The 19,228-nt window shown below is 38.4% G+C and overlaps 1 protein-coding gene across 15 annotated transcripts in view; it reads left to right on the forward strand.

Moving 5' to 3' along the window:
• The window catches only part of LOC131683361 (cytospin-A-like), a 258,651-nt gene that overhangs the window by 99,978 nt on the left and 139,445 nt on the right, over positions 1-19,228 (forward strand). For 4 of the 15 annotated variants that reach the window (XM_058965275.1, XM_058965274.1, XM_058965280.1 and 1 more), the window contains exon 1: positions 798-1,342. The exons of 6 other annotated variants lie outside the window; for them this stretch is intronic. The gene's annotated coding sequence lies outside the window, so the exon portion shown is untranslated. Of the gene's footprint in view, positions 1-797; positions 1,343-19,228 lie in introns of those variants that run through there. 5 more of the 15 variants (XM_058965277.1, XM_058965281.1, XM_058965282.1 and 2 more) reach the window with 3 other exon arrangements.

Genomic DNA, 19,228 nt, shown 5'->3' on the forward strand with positions numbered 1-19,228 from the left:
GGTTACTGGGTAATAAACCGCCAACACATACATACGCAGGATCGCGTTGTATTGTGATCATTTGCTGCAGTGAAATTTCGGGTCGGTATTAATTAGCACAGTATGAACTATTCAAATAGATCACTTTATTGCTTTTTATTTAATTATTCCTTAATTTCTTTTCTTTCTACTATATATTTCAAGTATGAGAGAAATGCATGGTGCGACCGAAAAAGACCCCTTGCCGCTTACGTTGCTATAGCTCTGGATATTAGGACATTAATCGGCTGGAAATTTTCTCAAATGCCCAACAAAATCTTGCGAAAAAATGTAACCATACACATTTTTGGGTTACAATAAACAAATAAAACGAAAGGACGAGATTATTTACTAAATAATTTTCTCAACTGTTAAGTAGATCCAAGAGAACTGCATTCGAAAGCATATTTTATGAGTTTTAAGAAGCTCTAACTAATGTGTTCAAATCGAGGAATATTAGAGGTGCTAAGATGAATATTATTCTTTCCCTCAAGAGATTCTTAACCATGAACCAAACACATTGTATATACAATATTATATAAACCATGTCATTGGTTCAAACGTAACGATTCACCTTTCAATACTACAATAACCGATAACCTGGTCAACCTATCAAACACACACGGTTTGCAAGAGAGCTTTTTGTACACACAATGACATGATGAGCTTTAGGCTCACCTCATTCCATTCAGTCGAATTCGGTGCTTGCTTTTGGCGTTATGCGAGCGAAATGAATGAAAATGTTGCTTCGCTGTCATTCTCCGTCGTAAGGTTCAACTGGCCGCGCAGTGTGTGAGTAAACTTCGTTCGAATCGGTTGCGCCCGTTTTTAGTTCGCGTTAACATACGAAGAAAGAATTTAATACCAACTTTTTGAACCGCTGGAGTAAGGACTCCATTAAATATATCTTCAAATGCAAAGTGGAAAAATTTGTTTCATTGCGATTTAATGTACAAATGTGGAATGTTGCCTTTTCAGCAAAAATTAAGCCCACGAAGTGCGCTAGAAATCTAGTAAAAATTATAAGTGAAAGTGATGCATGAAGAGTAACATCAGGCAGAAGCAATATAACATGTCAAAGTGGCTTAAGAAAGAAGAAATTGATGATGCATACGTTTTCTCATGGGCAGATTTGTTCTGTTTGGCGACTGAATCGTTTTTCTTATTATTTAATGTTATTTCAACGACGCTTCAAAACGTATGCGTAAAAAAACAAAAAAATGAATTATTGTGGAAGTGAATAACGATAATTGTGTGCACTAGACAAGTATTTTGTGTGTATGTAGTCAATCTTGCTATTGGGATTTTATATTGCTGAAATGTGGTAATGTTTGTTGTATATAAATATCTATCTTAGAAGACGAAATGCTGAATGAAAGCCTAATATATGTTGGGTGCCAAGCACTAGAGTAACTAGTTCAATTTTGCGAGTTATTTTAAATTATGTGTGCCTACATAGTTTGAAACCATGTTGGGTTAAAAATATTGTGAGCAGCAAAGCATCGCACAGTGGTCCCAAATAGCAAGAAGGGGGGCTTTCTTGGTAGCGCCCAAACTATTAATTTTAACCATGTGATGTTTTTGAGGAAGTTTCTGGGAATGAACTTTTTCCTCCTTCTGTCTCATTACATCATTGATTAATTCCCCTGATCCTCCTAATAGTGAGCTACAAAAATTATTTTCTTCAGTAATTCAGATAGAAAACTACTTCAGTAAAGTTGTAGAATAACTTATCGCGAAGATTTTTTTGCGGCGACATCAACGTCATTCACGAGGTATAGAGCGTTATTAGTGAAGTACTCCCTGAAAACAGTTTTTAACCATGACGTTTCTGATGTTCTAGAAAGTTATGACATTCTTTCGTTAAGTTAAAACAATTTGACGAATCTTCATTCGATAAATATGTTATAACATATTGCGGATTCAGAAAGTAGACAAAATTGCACGAAAGATCCAACCAACATTAACTGAATATACTGGAAGAGGATTGTTTTATGACCGATAATGTAACGTGCTGTTACAACGCGCCAATTAGAACTTTCAACGTATTTCAATAAAAGTCGAATCAACAAATTCTAGTATATTCAGTTTTTGTTGATTGAATCTTTCGTGAATTTTTTTCTACTTTCCGAATCTGTAATAAGTTTTAATGTAGGCGTTCATTTGATAAAGTTATGACATATTTGTCGAATGAAGATTCGCCAAATCGTTGTAAACGTCGCGAAAGAATGTGTCTTATGTAGATGGCTGAAATAACATTGTAAACAAATTTTTACATTTTAACGACATTCAGTTAGCTAGAGATTGCTGGGTACGGAAAGTTATAAAAATTAGAGCCATAGTACTCAAGTGAGAGCAAGGATGTGAAGTGAACAGATCGGAAAACTAGAAGAAGGCAGGCTCATTTGAACAGGCTTAATATCGTACGGGCTTAACTTTTGTCTTCTGCTGATGAGGGTCGAGCTTAGGCAGCATAACTACGAATCACTCGAGTTCACCAGCATGTCCTTTGGCATAGACAGACTTGTCCATTTTTACCGTGGGAACCGACTAGGTAACAAACCACTAAGTAACTTAATGAAAGTCTAGTCTAGTCTACACATACACAGAAAATACATGTAGGGATCCTGGAAAATTTCAGACGTTCGTCTACAAATTTTCTTGTCATTAATGTTTGTGGCACATATTGAATATGACACAAGCATTAAAGCGGCCATGCCAACTGTGCAGCGTACAAAAAAAAGATGATTCAAAATTATACGGCAATCAAATTATTCATTCAATGAATAATTTAATCAACGGATTATTTTGAACCTTGAACAAGGAAGAAACGTGGACACCTGTACACAACCGTTTCAATTTGATGGGGGTTGGATAAATCGTTGGGAGTGACTTTGCTAAGAGGGTTAGTGTCACTCCTTTGGTCCTAGGTTCCTGGCATGGGACAGAACCACTAGGAAAGAGCATAAAAAATTCTCTAGATGCTGAAAACATCAAAGCGTCCCAAGACTGCCCTCAATCGAATCAGCACCAGCGAAAATTGTCAGGTGCTTAAAAGTGTGTTGTGTAGGATGGTTAATCCTATCTCCCCTAGTAGTGATTTACAGAATAAAGATGTTTGCATATGTTTAAATATGTTAATGCAAATAACTTGGTTCATGGATTTAGGTGGGTGTTAGCTCAATTGACTTTCCGATAACCCATTTCGTGTACAGCGCCAGACGTGTTCCGAGGTCATCGTTCCACCAACCAGCTCCGCCTTAATGCAATGTTTGTATCAATTAGATTTTAATATTACAGTAAAACTTTCGATTCCTTTCCGGAAGGAAGAAACCGACGCGTATTTAGTGTATTTAGTATATGTAATGTAATGACCATAAATGATAAAATTTACTTACTCAAAAGATCTTCCCTACTTAACCTTCCAGTGAATGCACTAAATTGTATGATAATAGCAGTGCATATTTGGAAACTTATTTCTCAGCTTTGTTGAATCGAATAATTGAGGTGTCAGTATTATGTATGCGCATGGTTGTAGATTTTCGATCAGCGATATACTGAATGCCATCAAATTCTAACTGAAATAACTGAAATCTTGCCGAGTTGAAATGTTCATATAATTACTGTTATTGTAACATTTATGATGTAATAAATTGAAAATAAAAGCTTTTAAAGTAAGGTTCCATTTTTGGCACGGATCCTGTTTTGGCAACTGAAAAAAAATATTGTTGCCAAAAACGGAATCCTACTGTATAAGATATAAGATATAACATAGATATAGATCTCTATCATACGCTATCTATACTCGTATAGGAATAAACGCTCGGGGCCTTCGCTATAACACAAACCTGGCCACAAACGCGACCGTGCAATTGCAATAATCCACACATACTTACGCCCGCTATTTCGCCTACGTGAAAAAACCCGTAAGCGTAAACGTAGCATCTTTAAACTTCCAAACGCGGTCTCAAACATTAACCCACCACACGCGCGATCGTGAAATGGTCACGTCCGGAAATCTTACCTCGGTCCTAGCAGTCTGAAGTAATGTCTTTAGTTGAACCAATAAAAAAGTGACGCTCATATTCACTAAACAATACGTTCCATGGTGACATGACCTGGAACTCTAGTGATATGGGAAACGAACTCTCTTCTACCATCTGTACCATACACAAAAAATTAAGCATCATACTCACGATTCGCGCGCGATCAAACAAGAATACACACTACATCATTATAAAATCGAAATTATACAGTGACAAACACGTTGATATACAAATGCTTGAACTTTTCGCGACCATCCACGGCAGCTGCACCCGCGATGTCGTAACATGATAACATCCCGGTAATTAAATGAATGTCTCAGCTCCCATAAATTTTCAAACGCGGTCTCAAGCGTGAACCTAAAAACTCCCGTGGTCGCACGATCATGAATCGGTCACTTCCGGATGTTTCTATCCTATCCATATCAGCAGACTGGGTCCACGCCTTCAATTGGAACAATTAAAAAAAAGAAAGCTCTCATATCCACTGGACACCACGTTACATGGCGACATGACCGAGGACTCTAGTGATATGGGGTAACTTACTCCCTGTCAGAATGTGAATTGTACACCGAAAACTATCAGAATGAAGGTCCGCGTGCCCATCCAAGAACGCATGCGTATATAGGAATGGCCACACAGTTACAAAATCCAGTCTTGTACACGCGAAGTCACATGAACGCGAGCACACATGGCAAACATGTTAACATACGAACACTTAAGCCCTTCGCGATTAACAACGCATACCTACGTTCGCGATCGCGCAAACTTATTAACACCCCTGTAATAAGGAGAACGTTTTAGCACTTACAAAGTTTCAAACACTGTCTCAAACGCAAACCTACAAACATCCGTTTTCGCGCGCTCATGAATCGGTCACGTCCGGAAACCATTACTCTCGGTCCTAATAACTCAGGTCCATACATTCAGTAGGACCAATCAAAAAATAAAGCTCATATCCACTAGAAAACACGTTCCATGGCGACATCATCGAGAACTCTAGTGATATGGAAGATCTCACACTCTTTTATCCAAGAACACATGCAAATATGCGAAAGGCACACGGTTATAAAATATAATTTATACACGCGAAGTTACATACACGTTAGCACACGCTACATATAAACGCACACGCGATCGAACACGTTAACGTACAAATGCTCGAGCTCTTCGCGATGATACACGCCATCGCGAGTCCCTACGCCGGCCCATACCTGAACCGTACAATGAGTATCACATTCAGAATCACGGCCCGCTACAATTGGCCTAAATCAAAGTTTTAGTGGGCGACATTGTCTGTCTCGCCTGCAAATTGTAGTATGTGATTCTGACGAGGAGCCCTTCCGAGAACCTAGCTCTACAGCTCCAGTAGGACAACTCTCGAAAAAAAAGATAGCACTCTTTAACCCGTAATTGGGTCATTAAATGAGAAAAAAATCTTTTTTTATATACATCGTTAAAGCTGATTTTGATTACAACAATGTTTTGACTTTGAAAATGTCTTACTTCTGGGGCAGGGTGTCATTCTAAAATCTAAAATCAAACGATGTCACGTTTTTGCGTCACTATTTTGAACGCTAATAACTTTGTTATTTATGAACAGATTTCCGTCTGTTTATCACCAAACAATTCGGAATTAACTGAAATTATTTTTTATTGCTATAGTGTTTTTGTATTTCAATAGTACACTATTGAAAAACAAGCAAAAATGAACAGATCTCGAAAACGTGAAAACTTCCATACATCAGTCAATCTATCCCCGGCAGCGCCATCAATAGGGAGCAGCTTAGTGACTCAAACGAACACGAAAATTTATAAATAAATGTGCGGTGTGCCTGTTTGAATCAGTTGTTGCTCTTTTTGACAGACGGGCCGTAAAGAACAGCAGTAGCAATCATGCATGTTGACAATGCGCTGCGATGAGTGCTGCATTTGATCACTGCTACCGCTGGGGGTGATTCGATATAAACAGCGCGGCTGGAAGAGTTGGCAAACCTCAGTTGAAACTAATTGTTCCATTCTGCATGTTATTGTTAACCCTTTCATGCCCAACTTTTTTCTAGTGCATGCAAGGTTTTCAAAACTATTTTTCCTTGAAAACGGTGCGGTCAAAAAAACACAAAAAGCCATTTTTCAAAAAGATCGGTATTTCCTCTGCAGTGCTAGAAGCTGCTCAATTTTTACCTTACAATGCTCAATACAATTCTCTTAAAATATTTACAATAGTCCAAATGCGTGGAAAACGTAGCCAAAGATAGTCTAAATTGATAAGTTTCATCAGTTTTCAATAATATTGAAACATTACGAAGATATATGAAAAATTCATTTTCCGTCGTCAACGCAAACTGTCCCTGGCAGCACTACTCCATCGGAATCCAATCAGACTAATCACAATAACTTCAGTTCTAGAGCTAATCCTTGTAACTGTTAGTACTCAAATGAAAGGCAATAGTCAGATGTATTAGCCTTACTTGTTTTTGTGAGAAAATTTTGCCTCAACCAAAAGTTATAGCTGTTTAAAAACGTTGTTGTCCACAAACAACATGGGCATGAATTGGTTAAATTAAAAGCCCTTTTAGGTCTATAACAAACAATGAAGAACGAATTTGAATATTTCCAATCATTGACAGCGATAATCCAATTGCGCAGTTTATATTCGTTATTTGTTGCTTGCATACGCGCAAGCAATCTGAAATTTGCAACAATCTGTTATTTGTTTAAATTTATCCTTCTGAAACAATACAAAAATGTGCAGCTACTTAAAGTACATTTCCAGGCTGAAATTGGTGAAAACCTGTGATTTATTAAAGATAATCTTTCGGAAACATAATCCAAAATTCTGCAATGTTTCAGAAAATTGGAGGATGTGGCAACACTGCCAACTAGCGAAAGCCGTACCAAAAAGAATCCGCAAATTTTTGTTCGTTATTCTGCATGAAGGCAGTCCTTCCATCAACAATGCGAAAGTGATAAAAGCCGATGTCACGTTTCAAACTATCAGTATTTCAAATTATCTGTTGAAGGGGAAGGTTGTTTATTTCTTTCCAATTTTAATTATTTATCCGATGTAAGTAGCGCCCGGCTGGAAGAGACGGCAAACCGTTGTTGCGGCTGACTGATTGTTCCATTCTGCATGTTATTTTTTTTAAAAGCCCTTAGTTAGTTTAGTACTTTTCATTCCATAGCACGCGTGTTTGTGGATTCCACAAATAGTCCTTTTCAGGATTCCACCAATGGACTCCAAATATAGAACATTTCAGAGTTAATGTTAATTAAACCACCGAATATATAAAGATACATATGTTAAACTTTCTTCGTTTACGAATAGTTTGAGTTATGACCAGTTATTTTTCTATCGTGCTTGCAAACATTTAATTTGATAGCAGGTATTCAAAGATAGATATAAGATTTTGTTTGTGAGCATCATTAATTTATGTTCCCATTTCGTGGGTTTGAATAATTTTTAAAACTTGAATTTGTCATACTACAGGTTATCGATTTTAATTTAAAAATTCAACAATTATCTCTAGTGAAGAATAGCATGCCTGTGTGTAGTTCTGAAACAGTCGATGGCATTAAGGGGTTTTAATTTGGCCACGGATAATGTTGCTTGCTCATAAAACTGGCTGCATTTTTAATGTCATCGTGGTCGTGTCTTGTACACAACCCTTAAATTTTTTTCCAGCTCAGGAAACGTGAAAATATAATTTAAAATTAAAATAAAGAAATATGTTGACAGTCTTTATTTGACACTATCAGAAGCGTTTGACATATCGAATTTCACGACAAAGGATGCCCTGTCAGAAAATAACGAAACAACCACAGTTTTCCTATGTATCGTTGTCTATGTTTACGTAAGATTTATTTAAAAAAAATCGTTTTTATGTATCAAAACGAAATTTTATTATGTATATTGGACCTAAAATTTATCGAATGGAACGGAAAACTATATATAGCTCAATGACCCAATTACGGAACCGGAATTCGGATCAACTGAAAATTCAGTTGATAAGTTGAATCAACTGAAAAATTAATATCAGCTTGTTTGGAGAGTTATCCCGAGCAAATACTCATGGGTTCAAACACCACATAGCCCTTTGAAAAGACCTTAAACATGGTCCGTGCCAAAATTCACAACCATCCAGACACCATAAAATGGTCTCAATAACCCATAAATACACCAACATATGGTATTTTATATGGGATCTACCGGACCATGGTGATGGTGTTTTCATGGGTTGAACCCATTTCAAACACCCATGTCAAACCCCATGAGCATGGGTGTATAATGGGCTTGTTTGCTCGGGATACCGTTGTTTTGAAACTAAATTTGCATAAATCGGTTCAGCCATCTCTGAGAAACTTGTGTGAGTTTAAATGACATACACCCATACACAGACATTTTCCAATCTCGATGAACTTAATTGTAGGATATAAAACACTCCTCCCTTCGGGCCTCGCTTGAAGTGTCGATTTTTGAAGTGATGGCATGGCCTTTCTTTATATAAGAAAGGCAAAACGGCATAAAAACTGCTATTATACCGAGCCTATATCTTTTTAGTTACTATTACAATCATGTTCAGACGGGTTTCATATGTAGTCTATTTGGGCTTACACGAACCGTTCGATAGTTATCTAAAAGGTCTTTCTTCGCTCTCTCAGACATGCACAAAAGTGGATTTACTTTTTTTCAAACAGAAAGATCGCTTGTTGTGCATAACACTTGAGAATTATTAGTCATGGGTGCGTCTCATCAGAAATCGACACTAACTTTTTGTTGGAATAGATTAGCGCCGGCTTGACGCTAAATCCCCAAAACTAACACTTTGGGTTTCAATCGAACGACTGGTTAAACGTAATGTCCCGTCCGAGCAGACGTTCGGTTTATGCCGATAAGACACAGTGAAACCGAAACTTGTCTTGCCTTCAGAAGGCCTATGCGAACGCACTATGCTATATTTCACCCTAAAAGGAAAATGTTCTTCTAGGAAATGAATTTCGTGTATTCTGTTGATAATTTATTTCAGTTTTTGAAGATGAATTATCAGATAGAGTGCACTTTACACAAAAATGTTTAATTTTAAGGCTACCCCAAGTGTCAAAATATTGAGTTAAAAAAACAAAACCCTTCAAATATGAATTCAGCGTACCTAAATTACTCGAAAGTGCGATTTTCATCGTATTTGGGTAACTTTTAGGGCTTTGGTCGACCTTTATAAAGAGGGTAATCACTGTGCGTTGGCTCGAGCGCAGTTTATCATTTTTGTTCTACGCATTGGCTCAAATGGTAGGACGAAAATTGGGGCACTCGATTCGAGGTTTTGCCTGGCTCAATCTGGAGTAGTCCACTATTTTCTGCTCATCTTTGATATTATACCGGAGGCGGATATTCGGAACGAAACCAATAAATTGATATTCCAGCGATTGGAGGCCGAGTGCTGCACCCTCCCTGATAGGGTCCAAATAGGCTCATTACCCCACAATGCTTTCAAAAACTATCTCGAGCGTTCAAAATGGCCAGCTTGATAATATCGCCTGTGGTGTAGGGTAATGTTGATCGAATCTCTCTTCTGCAATTGTTCGGTACTGTAGAAGTCAGCAGCGAAGTAGCTACAAATTTCTGGAAAAACAACAATTATCCGATTCTATATGTTTTTTATTCGCTTACCCGTAATTCCTAAATAAGATATGATTGTACCCGCGAAGAACGCGGGATGCGCAATGTTTTGTTAATAGCATCACATTCGCAATAATTTTTCGCGTGTCTGTTTGCTAAATTCTTTGCGCCGCCTCAAAATGATGACCCAAAAAAGATCGAACACATTCCCACTACCGGCTTTTGTTGAAGCAGCTTTTGCTGCCTACCTGATAATGTGTTTCGTATTTACGAAGCCCATCAACGTTTGAAGTGAAAACTCAGATCGTTGAATTGGATCGAGCGTGACTTCCGAGCTAGGTGTTTTATGAGAAAGATGCGCATTTCTCTTCAGTGAATAGTAGAAGGGGAAACACTTTCTCAGCACTATTGACTGCAAGCACCATTTCTAAGAAAGTTTCTCACGTCCATTGTCCGACAAATGCAACGTTGTTGTCATTAACTCGTTTTAATCTTCTAGGGTACATTTGGCAGTCACAAGGGTACATTGGGCAGTCACAAGGGTACATTGGACAGACACTAGTCGGGTGTGTTTTTATATTAAATGCTTTGGAACATAGTAGCTAAGAGGGCACAGCGAATATGCAATCGAAATTTAAAACATGAGATTCGCTATCCAGTCCATTTCATTTTTCCTGTAAATGGATTCACAATGTCGCGCGATGTTGAGAATGGGAGCAAAACAAGTTTTTTTTTCATTTTTTGTTATGTGCAAAAATCAAGCCAGACATTCAAGGTACGTTGATCAGAAAACAGGTTCATACGTATCAGACAGGAGCAGGTTGCATCTTTTGTTTGTCTTGAATCTTAGTTTTATTAGTTTCATCAGTATCACATGATGTCTTTCGGAATATTCCATAGTGAACAACTGCACACGAGAGTTTCGAAGGATAAAACGTAAAAACAGCAACGAACGTCAAATTCATTTCATCTATAAATGCAAGTATTGGGTGATACTACTTCGATACCGAGAATATATTTATTTTATAGACATTGCAATATTGTATCGCCTGGCCAAAAATGTGGGTTTTGTGAAATATGGTCTTAGCTGAATTTATTCGGTACATATACGCATATTCTGCTCATCATGATGATATAGGGAAAAGTGAGACATTTTGAACTAATATTTGTGCACAACAATCTTACATTTCTAAATTCCATCTAAATTTGGTAGAAGATGATATATTTTCTACACGCAGGTTCAAACGTTTTGGAGAATTTTCTGAAATTTATAATATTTGTATTCGACCGTCGGTGAACTAGATTATTATATGGGGTGTATTATGCAGGGTAATTATTAATTTAACATTCCCGTCGGATGCTTGTCTTTATATATATTTTTTTCATGAATTATGATCTGTGATGCGATTTTTCATTTTCAAATACCAACTTTCAGTTGGTATTTGTTTTCAGGACTGGTGGTATCCAACGGGGAAAAACGATCGGAAATGGTGAGTGAGCTAAGCAATCATGTGAAAAAAATTCACCACCCAGAGGCGAGACTCGAACCCGCAACCTTTGAGACTCCGGCCCAATGCACTAACCCTTATGCTATCCCTGGGTATGGTGACATCCCAGAAAGAACATATGATTATCCCACTGGCGACGGTGATCGTACCCTGCCTGCAAAGCGAGGAATCACACACAACGGCAGCTGATCACCCCAACACATTTGATCTATTTAATTTCCCCGCTAGATACCAAGGCCCGGGTTTTTATAATCGTCTGATGTCTAATTTTTTAGTTCATTACCCATCGTACTTCGGTGGGTGACAGAGCTAATGAAGACTGTCGATTTCTGGTCCCTTGCCCAGTGAACAGAGGTATGACGGGAGCGAACCCGCCCGTTCGAATTAAACTAATAATTCAATTTTTTTGGTCTTTTGGCTTAAGTGCCAATACCTTATTTAGGACTGGTGGTATCCAACGGGGAAAAACGATCGGAAATGGTGAGTGAAGCTAAGCAATCATGTGAAAAAAATTCACCACCCAGAGGCGAGACTCGAACCCGCAACCTTTGAGACTCCGGCCCAATGCACTAACCCTTATGCTATCCCTGGGTATGGTGACATCCCAGAAAGAACATATGATTATCCCACTGGCGACGGTGATCGTACCCTGCCTGCAAAGCGAGGAATCACACACAACGGCAGCTGATCACCCCAACACATTTGATCTATTTAATTTCCCCGCTAGATACCAAGGCCCGGGTTTTTATAATCGTCTGATGTCTAATTTTTTAGTTCATTACCCATCGTACTTCGGTGGGTGACAGAGCTAATGAAGACTGTCGATTTCTGGTCCCTTGCCCAGTGAACAGAGGTATGACGGGAGCGAACCCGCCCGTTCGAATTAAACTAATAATTCAATTTTTTTGGTCTTTTGGCTTAAGTGCCAATACCTTATTTAGGACTGGTGGTATCCAACGGGGAAAAACGATCGGAAATGGTGAGTGAAGCTAAGCAATCATGTGAAAAAAAATTCACCACCCAGAGGCGAGACTCGAACCCGCAACCTTTGAGACTCCGGCCCAATGCACTAACCCTTATGCTATCCCTGGGTATGGTGACATCCCAGAAAGAACATATGATTATCCCACTGGCGACGGTGATCGTACCCTGCCTGCAAAGCGAGGAATCACACACAACGGCAGCTGATCACCCCAACACATTTGATCTATTTAATTTCCCCGCTAGATACCAAGGCCCGGGTTTTTATAATCGTCTGATGTCTAATTTTTTAGTTCATTACCCATCGTACTTCGGTGGGTGACAGAGCTAATGAAGACTGTCGATTTCTGGTCCCTTGCCCAGTGAACAGAGGTATGACGGGAGCGAACCCGCCCGTTCGAATTAAACTAATAATTCAATTTTTTTGGTCTTTTGGCTTAAGTGCCAATACCTTATTTAGGACTGGTGGTATCCAACGGGGAAAAACGATCGGAAATGGTGAGTGAAGCTAAGCAATCATGTGAAAAAAAAAAAAAAATTCACCACCCAGAGGCGAGACTCGAACCCGCAACCTTTGAGACTCCGGCCCAATGCACTAACCCTTATGCGGGGAAATTAAATAGATCAAATGTGTTGGGGTGATCAGCTGCCGTTGTGTGTGATTCCTCGCTTTGCAGGCAGGGTACGATCACCGTCGCCAGTGGGATAATCATATGTTCTTTCTGGGATGTCACCATACCCAGGGATAGCATAAGGGTTAGTGCATTGGGCCGGAGTCTCAAAGGTTGCGGGTTCGAGTCTCGCCTCTGGGTGGTGAATTTTTTTCACATGATTGCTTAGCTTCACTCACCATTTCCGATCGTTTTTCCCCGTTGGATACCACCAGTCCTAAATAAGGTATTGGCACTTAAGCCAAAAGACCAAAAAAATTGAATTATTAGTTTAATTCGAACGGGCGGGTTCGCTCCCGTCATACCTCTGTTCACTGGGCAAGGGACCAGAAATCGACAGTCTTCATTAGCTCTGTCACCCACCGAAGTACGATGGGTAATGAACTAAAAAATTAGACATCAGACGATTATAAAAACCCGGGCCTTGGTATCTAGCGGGGAAATTAAATAGATCAAATGTGTTGGGGTGATCAGCTGCCGTTGTGTGTGATTCCTCGCTTTGCAGGCAGGGTACGATCACCGTCGCCAGTGGGATAATCATATGTTCTTTCTGGGATGTCACCATACCCAGGGATAGCATAAGGGTTAGTGCATTGGGCCGGAGTCTCAAAGGTTGCGGGTTCGAGTCTCGCCTCTGGGTGGTGAATTTTTTTCACATGATTGCTTAGCTTCACTCACCATTTCCGATCGTTTTTCCCCGTTGGATACCACCAGTCCTAAATAAGGTATTGGCACTTAAGCCAAAAGACCAAAAAAATTGAATTATTAGTTTAATTCGAACGGGCGGGTTCGCTCCCGTCATACCTCTGTTCACTGGGCAAGGGACCAAAAATCGACAGTCTTCATTAGCTCTGTCACCCACCGAAGTACGATGGGTAATGAACTAAAAAATTAGACATCAGACGATTATAAAAACCCGGGCCTTGGTATCTAGCGGGGAAATTAAATAGATCAAATGTGTTGGGGTGATCAGCTGCCGTTGTGTGTGATTCCTCGCTTTGCAGGCAGGGTACGATCACCGTCGCCAGTGGGATAATCATATGTTCTTTCTGGGATGTCACCATACCCAGGGATAGCATAAGGGTTAGTGCATTGGGCCGGAGTCTCAAAGGTTGCGGGTTCGAGTCTCGCCTCTGGGTGGTGAATTTTTTTTCACATGATTGCTTAGCTTCACTCACCATTTCCGATCGTTTTTCCCCGTTGGATACCACCAGTCCTAAATAAGGTATTGGCACTTAAGCCAAAAGACCAAAAAAAATTGAATTATTAATTTGTTTTCAGTTCTACCGCAACCAACACTCAAATTCAAAGCCTCCCTTAATGCACTTTCAAGTTGGCGGGATTTTCATAAAAAACGGATCGGATCATTTCAAATTGATGTTTGCTTTTCTCAATAGAAAGGTATTGCAATTGATCTGAAAACCGACTTTTTAACGAAGGCTCGGAGGGCCGAGTGACCAATACCATTCGATTAAGTTCGTCGAGTACAGCAAATGTCTGTATGTATGTGGGCCTGTGTGTGTATGTGACCAAAAATGTCACTCATTTTTCTCAGAGATGGCTGAGCCGATTTTGACACACTTAGTCTCAAATGAAAGGTACAACGTCTCCATCAACTGCTATTGAATTTCCAATGGATCCGACTTCCGGTTCCGGAATTACAGGGTGATGAGTACGATCACGCAGAAAATGTCGATTTTAATAAATTCTGCAATGAATGAAATTTTTTCCAAAATGTGGCCACATCTGCTTGGATTTATAGTACTAGGTAACTAACAGTCATTCAAAGGCTCTTTGGCTACATTGGCCACCATCATCGGTTCAGGAAGCCCCGGCGGAAGTATCCAAATTCAGAATAACAGTCACATCGATTTTTCGGTGGTGGCTAAACCCAGTGGTTCTCAACCTTGTTCATACCACGGACCCCTTAGAAATCACACTGGGTTGCCGCGGACCCTGCTATCAAAATGTTATTTTCAATTTGCTAGGAAGCAAGACCTGAAATTTCAATATGCACTCAGAAAATATATTTTTCTTCGCGGACCCCCAGCAACGACTTCGCGGTCCCCTAGGGGTCCGCGGACCCCAGGTTGAGAATCACTGGCCTACACAGTTCGTGTCTTCAGCAAAGTCGTCTAAAAGAAAATGGCTTTGTGGATGATAAACGTTTTAGTTCGGTAAGCTGTTGCAACGTGGCGCTAGTGTATATGTGTAATAATGAACTTGTTATGTCCAGTAATTCAAAGGACACTACTGCAAATGACCTCTCGCAACAGGGAAAACTACAAGACCTTTACATCAAAATTAATAGAAAATATCTTTTAACTTCGCAAAATTAGCAACAAAACAATAAGTCCCTTTTACAGCACTACTGTTAACAATTAATACAAGGAGGTGATCTGAAGATTCTATCATTAGTATTTTCTAATACAGCTCATAAATCTTATTAATTATGGGAATCTACTCGACATTGACGCGCCACAGTGCGACCTGTAGTAGTTAAGATAGTGGACCATACTTCTAAGATATCTCTACAGTATACTTCTTTATTTCGCGGTTCTCCAGTGTCAATTAGATGGTACGGGCATCTACCGTATGAGTGGTATTATTCGGTTCATTATCTTGGATAAACAGACATTTCAAAGAATTTTTTTCCACTCAGCATAAGGAACACAGAGAAACAATAACCAACTATAATATTCTCCCTTCCATGTTTGAATGTATTGTGACTAACATTCAGTATTTTTTGAGCTTCGAACCAATCGTTTCCATCAAATCCAACTATTTTACACATTTGTCTCAAATGGCCAGAAAGTGTCCTGTTATTTTTTTTAAATTTCGAAACCAATCTACTTTATTTGTTCTTTGGCAAACTACAGTTGAGTCTCCAGGTCTACAGTTCTAGAAGAATTTCTCTGGGCACCTATCAACAGAGTTCTGGATGACACTGATTATTTCAGATCATCCGTGATTTTTGATACTGATTTGAATGTAACATTGTTTGATAAAAGTATCAACAGCGTCGAGTCGCAACACGTGGTTTTGCATCGCAACGAACATTGGAAATATGTTGTCTGTCCTTCCGGAAGACGATATTCACTCTTTTACCAGTTCTTTTGGCTAAATCTCTCCTTTTTTCGAAAATGATATCATCGACCCCCTGGTAATGCTCATTGACTCATAATTACTAGTGTCCGTCGCTAGATGACATCATTTTAATCACAACGTGGAGGTTAGTAGCGCAAAAAGCAATGTCAGCTTCGCAGTGGTCTTATTGTTTAGTCCGTAACTGTAGATATGAGATACGTAAATTATCCATAGAAGATGCACGCAGCATTTGGTCCAATACATGCTCAGATACCGTCGTTGGGGGTAGAGTACGCCAAAATAGTACTTTTTCACTCAGGCTTGATATTTGGCATATATTTGCTCCCAAAAGAGATGGATTTCCGTCAAAATTTTAACAATTCATTATATTTCATGATCAATGTTAATTGTATGAAACTAGCTTCACGTACTCATATTTATCAAAAGATTGTTCGCAAATAATGTTAGTGAAACATGAGGTGAGCAGTAATATCATTATAATAAAGGTAAAAATATATAAGTAAAAACTAGGATTCGCAAAAAACTTATTCCATCGCAGTTTCCTTTCAAATATTTATCTAAGGCTTCGAAATATAGAATAGTCAATCTACAGCGCAGTGTTGATTCCTTATAATGAGGATTTCAGTTTCAGTGAAAAGTGATTTAAAGTACAAATCTTTCAATTTATCATCTCGTTTCTAGCCATATCTTAGTAACCGAGTAGAATATCAACCTTTTGAAAACGCCACTTTGTAGTGATTATTAAGACATGTGATCTGGCATATCTAACTCAGTTTTTTCCAAATTGGCGTTTGTCACAAAATAGCACGACGGCGACGATTTTATTTTATTTATTTATTTCGTCAACCAATGTAGACTACAGATTTCCTTAATTACTAATGTGTATATTTCGCGAATTTAGTATAAATGAAGCAATTTCGGCTTTTACAGAATCATCCTCTTACGCATTACAATTTCTTTTGAGTATAAAATATTGTTTTAGTTTCAGTTTAGACATTGTAAAATCAATTTAGTCGCAATAGTGATTATAAATAGACATCATTCGATTTATGGGGCTATATTGTGCATAGTTTTGTGCGAAAAGGAGTTATTGAAAATATACTTCGATTTCGTAGCTGTCGTGAAGGTGCATAAAAGTTCAATTTGGATAAAATTTCAGCTGAATCGATACGATGCGAAACGATATTATTAATGAATGAGATCATTGCAAATTCGCGACGCTCCTTTAATGTTTGAATATTGATAAGCAAGCAGCGTGCTTCATAAGATGGTAGAGGGAATGCTGTCCATCCTAATTTACGAAGGGCAAATAATAAAAACTGTTTTTGTACCTCCGATTCGTTAAGAAGTCATATTATTTCACAATCTTAAAATAATCTTCTCCACTGATTGAGCAATAGCTATCACACTGAAAGATCAACTACAAACATAATCGAAACTACAATTTTTATCGAATCGTTTTAAACATAATCGAAACTACAATTTTTATCGAACCATATGTAGATTGATTGGAAAAGGGTCGGTTCAAATCACCGTCTTATTTTAACAGCGAAACTTTTTATCTAATACTTTACATTAGCGCATATCTATATCTGGTACCCTCAATTGTAGAAAAATGCAAAAATGTACGAGATTTAGGCGTAATCTTAGACTCCAAGCTCACATTTGTTGAACCTTATAATACAATAATAAATAAATAAGATTTATTTTAACGGCTTTGTCAGTCTTTTGATAAATAATGGAACGAATTTTAATATTTGTCCGACGTTTCGATGCTTTTTGGCATCATCTTCAGGGGAAACTAGTTTATAATGTCATGATTAGTCTGGTTTTGGGTTGATACATAGTTCTTGTACTTACAATATAGTTCGTCCTTTGTCTAAATGCTTTGATAAGCTGAATGTCTGAGATATTGTTTGTTGTTCGTACATCTGTGCGTATCTGGATGGACAATAATATAAATCTTACGTAATATGTGCCATAAGTTGTAAAAAATAAAATAAAAATATAAATTTTGAAATATTGCTTACAAGTCGCCTAATATCAATTTTGGTTGAACCTATTATTTCGATTATTTGCGCCCTGTTGTATCTACTCCTTGCGCCCTGTTGTATATAGATACTGTGTGTGCAATGGCGGTCATAGTTTTGGGCATCGATAAATAGTCGATATTGTTGACATTTGGCTCTTTAGATGGAAAGAGAAAGCAAGAGATTGTTCAACGTTACGTTATTTTTTGGTGTGTGTTTTCAACGAGTGTAGTATACCAGCGTAAGTTGTGTTGAGACCTTCAACATCTTTACGGCGGTTGACAGTGTTGGGGGTGTTGTAAATATGACACATCTCTAAGAATGGGAGTGTGGCGGTGTGGAAAGTGCGGTCTATTACAGTTGTGTTTTCTAGATTGAACCTGTGCTCCATATCAATACTATGTTCTATCAGTGCTGTTTTGCCTTTCAAATTTTCTATCTCGTCAATGTGCGCGTTTGATTGAATCAGCTGGTCTAGTTTGTTTACATTCGTTTTGTGGCCTGCTAGTCTTGTTCTTAATTTGTTCTTTGTCATACCAATATAGCAAAAGCAGCAGCTATTGCATGGTATTTTGTAGATAACCAAAGATCAACATAATGTTATCTACAAAATACCATGCAATAGCTGCTGCTTTTGCTATATTGGTATGACAAAGAACAAATTAAGAACAAGACTAGCAGGCCACAAAACGAATGTAAACAAACTAGACCAGCTGATTCAATCAAACGCGCACATTGACGAGATAGAAAATTTGAAAGGCAAAACAGCACTGATAGAACATAGTATTGATATGGAGCACAGGTTCAATCTAGAAAACACAACTGTAATAGACCGCACTTTCCACACCGCCACACTCCCATTCTTAGAGATGTGTCATATTTACAACACCCCCAACACTGTCAACCGCCGTAAAGATGTTGAAGGTCTCAACACAACTTACGCTGGTATACTACACTCGTTGAAAACACACACCAAAAAATAACGTAACGTTGAACAATCTCTTGCTTTCTCTTTCCATCTAAAGAGCCAAATGTCAACAATATCGACTATTTATCGATGCCCAAAACTATGACCGCCATTGCACACACAGTATCTATATACAACAGGGCGCAAGGAGTAGATACAACAGGGCGCAAATAATCGAAATAATAGGTTCAACCAAAATTGATATTAGGCGACTTGTAAGCAATATTTCAAAATTTATATTTTTATTTTATTTTTTACAACTTATGGCACATATTACGTAAGATT

The sequence above is a fragment of the Topomyia yanbarensis genome, chromosome 2 (genome assembly GCF_030247195.1).
Source record: "Topomyia yanbarensis strain Yona2022 chromosome 2, ASM3024719v1, whole genome shotgun sequence".
NCBI classification, from domain to species: Eukaryota; Metazoa; Arthropoda; class Insecta; order Diptera; family Culicidae; genus Topomyia; species Topomyia yanbarensis.